This window comes from Oncorhynchus mykiss, chromosome 6, assembly GCF_057628025.1.
Source record: "Oncorhynchus mykiss isolate SJ-2025 chromosome 6, ASM5762802v1, whole genome shotgun sequence".
Classification (NCBI taxonomy): Eukaryota; Metazoa; Chordata; class Actinopteri; order Salmoniformes; family Salmonidae; genus Oncorhynchus; species Oncorhynchus mykiss.
The window spans coordinates 5,594,979-5,603,740 of record NC_143027.1 but is presented as its reverse complement, the minus strand read 5'-3'; the positions used below and the strand labels follow the sequence as shown (position 1 = coordinate 5,603,740).

The 8,762-nt window shown below is 43.5% G+C and overlaps 1 pseudogene; it reads right to left on the bottom strand.

Annotated features, from left to right (window-relative positions):
- Positions 1–387: 387 nt before the first annotated feature.
- LOC118964810 (fibroblast growth factor 5 pseudogene) lies at positions 388–3,889 on the bottom strand (annotated as a pseudogene).
- Between the last annotated feature and the right edge of the window lie 4,873 nt (positions 3,890–8,762).

Here is an 8,762-nt window from a genome sequence, read left to right as displayed (position 1 = left end):
ACAACCATTGTAACCATCATAGCTGTACAACCATTGTAACCATCATAGCTGTACAACCATTGTAACCATCATAGCTGTACAACCATTGTAACCATCATAGCTGTACAACCATTGTAACCATCATAGCTGTACAACCATTGTAACCATCATAGCCTTACAATCACAAAGCTTAATGACTGCATGTTACAGCCCTTAGGTTTTTAACTCACTATTTTATGACATCTGGAATGCTTTGAAATAACGGAAAGTAAAAGTTCAGCGATTGTTGTTGTTGTTGTTGAGGACAACAGGTGTCATGTCCATGTTTACGTTGGCCAGTAATCCATCCTGTCAATCCATATAACACACATACAGTTTGTATTACTTCCTCCCTCATCACTTCGTAGTCTATCCAAACCGAAACTTGGGCCAGTACTTGACAGTCTGCACCCTCTTCCGTGTCTCTGAATTAACATCCCTGTATGGTTGTGAGGGCGGTTTGAGCAGTGGCGCCTGTTTTTTCCTCCTCTCTTTGCTCCTGTCGGTGATGGTGAAACCACGAACGCTCTGCAGGTTGTGCACACTGAGCCTGGGGAGGAAGTGCGTGGAAACGTGCTGGGATTTGACCCTGGGGCTGGAGCCCATCTTAGATTTTCCTCTCTTGTTCAGGGCCACGTACCAGTCCCGTCCCGTCCGGTGGTTCCGGTGCAACACCGAGGCATAAGTGTTGTAACTGCTCTCCTGGAAACGCTCCCAGAACCTACAGTCGTCCGTGAATCGCTCCTGGAAAACACAAACAAACATAATGTTACAGAGATCTAAACGATTACACAACGGTTACACAACGATTACACAACGGTTACACAACGATTACACAACGATTACACAATGATTACACAGAGGTTACACAACGATTACACTACGGTTACACAACGATTGCACAACGGTTACACAACGGTTACACAACGATTACACCGCAGTTACACAACGGTTACACAAAATGAATGTCTCAATTTCCCCAATGTAAAAAAATTATTCAACATTAACAAGCACCCCAGCCAGCACATACAGTATTACCGTACATATCCCCCTGCTCTACGATCCATCTCTATACTCAATCCTACCCCTCTCCATCTGAGCTGGGACTTCCTTTGGGAGATGAGAGCAGTCAGTCACCAAGGATCTTAGAAAGACAAGCTCTATTAAACCCTAGTTTCCTGTTCATTTCCTCGGTATGCTTTATAAAACGTCTGTACAGTGTTTCAAACAAACGAAGCACTTGATTTGACATTTCTGATCCAACGATCTCAAGACATTCTTAACTAAGCCTAAAAATACCTTTGGTGGGAAACGACAACATGTAGTAAGTACCCAAGGATGCCCACAAGCGATATAATAACCTGTATGGTATGTTATGGTTAGACAGAGCTCCCAACAGATATAATAACCTGTATGGTTAGACAGAGCTCCCACCAGATATAATAACCTGTATGGTTAGACAGAGCTCCCACCAGATATAATAACCTGTATGGTATGGTTAGACAGAGTGTGGCATAGCTAGATTTATGATCTCTACCTCCTCACCAACTCTTCAGTACCAAGATAGATCAGTAAACAGTGTATAATGTTTACTAGGACTTATTTATTTCTCTCTTTCTCTCCCTCCCCGCCGTCACTCCCTCCCTCACGACCAGAGACTTTGGGATCAGTCAGGTGAAATCTGCTGCCTTGTTTTTCAACAACAACGGCAAAATGATCAATGTACACTAGGTAGCTAACACCGGCAAAATGATCAATGTACGCTAGGTAGCTAACATCGCCAAAATGATCAATGTGCGCTGCTAGGTAGCTAACATCGCCAAAATGATCAATGTACCCTAGGTAGCTAACATCGCCAAAATGATCAATGTACGCTAGGTAGCTAACATCGCCAAAATGATCAATGTGCGCTGCTAGGTAGCTAACATCGCCAAACTGATCACTGTACGCTAGGTAGCTAACATCGCCAAAATGATCAATGTGCGCTAGGTAGCTAACATCGGCAAAATGATCAATGTACGCTAGGTAGCTAACATCGCCAAAATGATCACTGTACGCTAGGTAGCTAGCATCGCCAAAATGATCAATGTACGCTAGGTAGCTAGCATCGCCAAAATGATCAATGTACGCTAGGTAGCTAACATCGCCAAAATGATCAATGTACGCTAGGTAGCTAACATCGCCAAAATGATCAATGTACGCTAGGTAGCTAACATCGCCAAAATGATCAATGTACGCTAGGTAGCTAACATCGCCAAAATGATCAATGTACGCTAGGTAGCTAACATCGCCAAAATTATCAATGTACCCTAGGTAGCTAACATCGCCAAAATGATCAATGTACGCTAGGTAGCTAGCATCGCCAAAATGATCAATGTACGCTAGGTAGCTAACATCGCCAAAATGATCAATGTACGCTAGGTAGCTAACATCGCCAAAATGATCAATGTACGCTAGGTAGCTAACATCGCCAACATGATCAATGTACGCTAGGTAGCTAACATCGCCAAAATGATCAATGTACGCTAGGTAGCTAACATCGCCAAAATGATCAATGTACCCTAGGTAGCTAACATCGCCAAAATTATCAATGTACCCTAGGTAGCTAACATCGCCAAAATTATCAATGTACGCTAGGTAGCTAACATCGCCAAAATGATCAATGTACGCTAGGTAGCTAACATCGGCAAAATTATCAATGTACCCTAGGTAGCTAACATCGCCAAAATGATCAATGTACGCTAGGTAGCTAACATCGGCAAAATGATCAATGTACGCTAGGTAGCTAACATCGGCAAAATGATCAATGTACGCTAGGTAGCTCAGGGACTTTTTCTGCAGATTGTCTTGAATAGTTTAAATAGTTCAGATATATCTCTGCTTCATAATTGCATTGCCACAACTGCTATGAAAGTGTTGAACACACTAATGCCCCCAATCCGAACTCCACTTTCATTCATCATGCTGTCAATTCATAGAAAGAATGTTAGGATTCAGGCCTACGGTGAGTTGTGATCCGTTGTCCACAACTGAAATAGTAGTGTGTTTATTATATACACTGAGTGTAGAGAACATTAGGGAACACCTTCCTAATGAGTGTCACCCCCTTTTGCCCTCAGAACAGCCTCAATATGTTGGGTTTTAAAAGCAGTGATGCTGGACCACAGGGATGCTGGACCACAGGGATGCTGGACCACAGGGATGCTGGACCACAGGGATGCTGGACCCTGGATGTCCTTTGAGTGGTGGACCCAAAGGGTGGTGGACCATTCTTGATACACACGGGAAACTGTTGAGCGTCTAAAACCCAGCAGCGTTCTAGTTCTTGACACACTCAAACCGGTGTGGCCTGGCACCTATTACCATCCCCCGTTCAAAGGCACTTAAATATTTTGTCTTGCCCATTCACCCTCTGAATGGCACACATGTCTCAAATGTCTGGAGGCTTAAAAATCCTTCTTTAACCCGTCTCCTTCCCTTCATCTACACTGATTGAAGTGGATATAGGGGATCATAGGGGATCATAGCTTTCACCTGGATTCACCTGGTCAGTCTATATCATGGAAAGAGCAGGTGTTCCTAATGTTTTGTGTGCACCGTGTATACTCAAGTGCAATTACTACTACATGAACACTCTCTCTCTCTCTCTCTCTCTCTCTCTCTCTCTCTCTCAATTCAATTCAATTCAAGGGGCTTTATTGGCATGGGAAACATGTCCGTCTCTCTCTCTCTCTGTCTCTCTCTCTTTCTGTCTCTCTCTCTTTCTCTCTCTCTCTGCAAGCAGGAAGAGGAAGCTACTTTAGATTAGTTAGATGTACTGGTTAGTTTCAGATGTCTCTTACCTGATCCTGTGTTTGTTGATGTGGTCCATGGTTACAGAGGACTTCTCTCTCAGCAGTCCGTCACTCTGTCTCTCTGTCTCTCTCTCTCTCGCGCTCTCTCTCTGTGTCTCTCTCTGTCTCTGTCCCTCTGTCTCTCTGTCTCTCTGTCTCTCTCTGTGTCTCTCTCTCTGTCTCTGTCCCTCTCTCTCTCTCTGTGTCTCTCTCTCTGTCTCTGTCTCTGTCCCTCTCTCTCTCTCTCTCTCTCTCTCTCTCTCTCTCTCTCTCTCTCTCTGTGTCTCTCTCTCTGTCTCTGTCCCTCTCTGTCTCTGTCTCTTTGGCTCTGTCTCTCTCTGTGTCTCTCTCTCTGTCTCTCTGTCTCTCTCTCTCTCTCTCTCTCTTTCTCTCTCTCTCTCTCTCTCTCTCTCTCTCTCTCTCTCTCTCTCTCTCTCTGTCATAGAACGGTATGCCTATCAAAAAAAACATTTGGAAGTTGGGGAGATGACATTACGTTTTTGGTGCTATCATTTGTGGAAATTATTCCAATGCTATTAATATGATGCCTGTATTTGGTGCCTTTTTAGTGATTAAAAACATTGAAACAGTTGATTGATTTCTGGTGTTCTCTGTAGTTTTGTGAGAATTCCAGTGTAGGATAAACCAGTAGTTAGACCAGTAGCTAGACCAGTAGTTAAATCAGTAGTAGGACCAGTAGTTAGAGCAGTAGTTAGAGCAGTAGTCAGACCAGTAGTTAGACCAGGAGCTAGGCCAGTAGTTAGACCAGTAGTTAGACCAGTAGCTAGACCAGTAGTTAGACCAGTAGCTAGACCAGTAGCTAGACCAGTAGCTAGACCAGTAGCTAGACCAGTGGTTAGAACAGTAGTTAGAACAGTAGCTAGACCAGTATATTGACCAGTAGCTTGACCAGTAGTTAGACCAGTAGCTAGACCAGTAGCTAGACCTGTAGCTAAACCAGTTAGACTAGTAGTCAGACCAGTATTTAGACTAGTAGTTAGACCAGTAGTTAGACTAGTAGTTAGACCAGTAGCTAGACCAGTGGTTAGACCAGTAGTTAGACCAGTAGCTAGACCAGTAGTTAGCCTCAAACGGATCTTCCCCCCTACACCTCAAACGTACCTTCTCCCCTACACCTCAAACATAACTTCTCCCCTACACCTCAAACATAACTTCCCCCCTACACCTCAAACATAACTTCCCCCCTACACCTCAAACATAACTTCCCCCCCTACACCTCAAACATACCTTCCCCCCTAAACCTCAAACATAACTTCCCCCCTACACCTCAAACATAACTTCCCCCCTACACCTCAAACATAACTTCCCCCCTACACCTCAAACATAACTTCCCCCCTACACCTCAAACATAACTTCCCCCCTACACCTCAAACATAACTTCCCCCCTACACCTCAAACATAACTTCCCCCCTACACCTCAAACATAACTCCCCCCCCTACACCTCAAACATAACTTCCCCCCCACACCTCAAACATAACTTCCCCCCTACACCTCAAACATAACTTCCCCCCTACACCTCAAACATAACTTCCCCCCTACACCTCAAACATAACTCCCCCCCTACACCTCAAACATAACTCCCCCCCCTACACCTCAAACATAACTTCCCCCCTACACCTCAAACATAACTTCCCCCCTACACCTCAAACATAACTTCCCCCCTACACCTCAAACATAACTCCCCCCCCTACACCTCAAACATAACTTCTCCCCTACACCTCAAACATAACTTCCCCCCTACACCTCAAACAGACCTCCCCACCCTACACCTCAAACATAACTTCCCCCCTACACCTCAAACATAACTTCCCCCCCACACCTCAAACATAACTTCCCCCCTACACCTCAAACATAACATCCCCCCTACACCTCAAACGTAAACCTCCCCCCTACACCTCAAACATAACTTCCCCCACTACACCTCAAACGTAAACCTCCCCCCTACACCTCAAACATAACTTCCCCCCCTACACCTCAAACATAACTTCCCCCCCTACACCTCAAACATAACTTCCCCCACTACACCTCAAACATAACTTCCCCCCCTACACCTCAAACATAACTTCCCCCCTACACCTCAAACGTAAACCTCCCCCCTACACCTCAAACATAACTTCCCCCACTACACCTCAAACGTAAACCTCCCCCCTACACCTCAAACATAACTTCCCCCACTACACCTCCAACGTAAACCTCCCCCCTACACCTCAAACATAACTTCCCCCCCTACACCTCAAACATAACTTTCCCCACACCTATGACGTAAACCTCCCCCCCAACACCTCAAACGTAAACCTCCTTCTACACCTCAAACAAAAGAAATAAGTGTTATAAACAAGCAATATATAAAATATAGTTTTGTGTTGTGAATAGGGCGTAGGCGAATGTTGTGCATTAACATGGGTTAGGAAAGTTATTTTCCGAGCTGTAATGTAATGTAATGTAAATGTGATTTGATGAATCTTGCTTAAGAGACACAACCGCTGAGATCGACTTGACCGCTGAGATCGACTTGACCGCTGAGATCGACTTGACCGCTGAGATCGGCTTGACCGCTGAGATCGGCTTGACCGCTGAGATCAACTTGAACGCTGAGATCAACTTGACCGCTGAGATCAACTTGACCCGCTGAGATCAACTTGACCGCTGAGATCAACTTGACCCGCTGAGATCAACTTGACTAGAGTTTCTGATCTCCAATCCCTTAGTCGATCTCATTCACTGGGTGCTTCAGGCTCCTGTTCTCTTATCACTTTGTAAAATCCTGTGGAGTCAAGAAGTTGTTCATGTTGTTTTTGATCTCCCCAGACACGGGACCAGCACCAGTCCACATCACTGTTGAAATGGCAACTTTATGGGTAAGAGATTACTAGTGGTGTATCATGATGTGTGCATTGATAACACAATATCTTCTAAATATAAATACACTCATAACAATCCTATTAATTAAGATATCGCTGTAAAAAAATATATACATAAAGAAAACATAATGTTGTATATCTACAGTACAAATAGATAGTTGAGAGGTGGGCCACCTCAGTTTTAATGGGCCCACTGCTGTACCATGGGATCGGGAACATCAAAAAATCTCTTCTCCACTGTTTTGCAATCTGTATGGCTCAGTTGTCACCATCCTGGTCCTCAAATGGAAACTGGTATTCTTTCCTATTTACGCTATTTTTATTCCTCTGCCAGTTGTGATCCTTTATATGGGGCAGACAAGACCAGTTCCCTACCTCCTCCCGCTGTCACCCTCCTCCAGTTTTGATCCTTTATATTGGGCAGACAGACCAGTTCCCTACCTCCTCCCGCTGTCCCCCTCCTCCAGTTTTGATCCTTTATATTGGGCAGACAGACCAGTTCCCTACCTCCTCCCGCTGCCACCTTTGTTGTAAAATAAATAAATGCATTTCTGAATACCATATTGTAGAAAACACAAGACTGTTTCCAACATGTTCTGGAATGTGTCCTTTAAAGGCACCAGAGATCATGGGCATTTGAAGGGTTCAATCTGCGATTTCTACAACAAGTTTTTAGACAATTTAATTGCATACCCATTGATTCCTGAAGAATAAAACTTAGAAATGTTTCATGAGCTTAGTTCAACCGTTGTACCCAATCAGAATCCTAAAATATAAACGTGCTTTTCTCCACTGTTTGTGAAACAGTGGGGGGGTTGGCCACTTTCTTTTGTTTGAACTGCAGACTGCCCCTTTAAAGCAGACTGCTCCATTTACACTCAACATGCAATTTCAAGATTCCCCACTAGAGGTCCTAATTCACTCAGGAGAGGCCTCCTCATAAGGGCCCTGCTGCAACTGTCAACTGTAACCAGGCCAGTAAGAGAACTAAGAATCAGCAAACTTGATGTAAGGATCCATGGGAATATCATGAAACATATACAGTGCCTTCAGAAAGTATTCACTCCTATTGAGTTGTTCCACGTTTTTTTGTGTTACAAAGTCGGATTAAAATGGATTTTATTGTCTTTTGTCAACGATCTACACAAAATACAACATAAATGTTCAAGCTCTGTCAAGTTGGCTGTTGATCATTGCTAGCCAGACATTCTCAAGTCCTGCCATAGATTTTAAAGTTGATTTTTAAGGAAAAACTGTTACTAGGCCACTCAGGAACATCAGTGTCGTCTTGGTAAGTAACTCCAGTGTATATTTGGCCTTGTGTTTTAGGTTATTGTCCTGCTGAAAAGTGGATTTGTCTCCAAGTGGCTGGTGGAAAGCAGACTGAACCAAGTTTTCTTCTAGAATTTTGCCTGTGCTTAGCTTGCTTCCTTTAATTTTTATCCTAAAAAAAATCCAAGTCCTTAACGATGACAAGCATACCAATAACATGATGCAGCCACCACCATGCCTAAAAATATGAAGAGTGGTACTCAGTGATGTGTTGTGTTGGATTTGCCCCAAACATAACGCTTTGTATTCAGGACAAAAAGGGAATTACTTTGTCATATGTTTTTGCAGTGTTACTTTAGTGCGTTATTGCACATTTCTGAACAGGTTTCCTTCTTTTTACTCTGTCATTTAGGTTAGTATTGTGGAGTAACTACAATGTTGTTGATCCATCCTCAGTTTTCTCCTATCACAGCTATTAAACTCTGTAACTGTTTTCAAATCACCATTTGCCCCATGGTGAAATCCCTGAGCAGTTTCCTTCCTCTCCGGCAACTGAGTTAAGAAGGACGCCTGTATCATTGTAGTGACTGGGTGTATTGATACACCATCCAAAGTGTAATGAATAACTTCACCTCAAAGGAATAGTCAATGTCTGCTTTTTATTTTTTATTTTTACTCATCTAGCGATAGGTGTCCTTCTCTGTGAGACTCACAAAAAGAAAACGCATATAAAACAATTATGAAAAATACTACTAA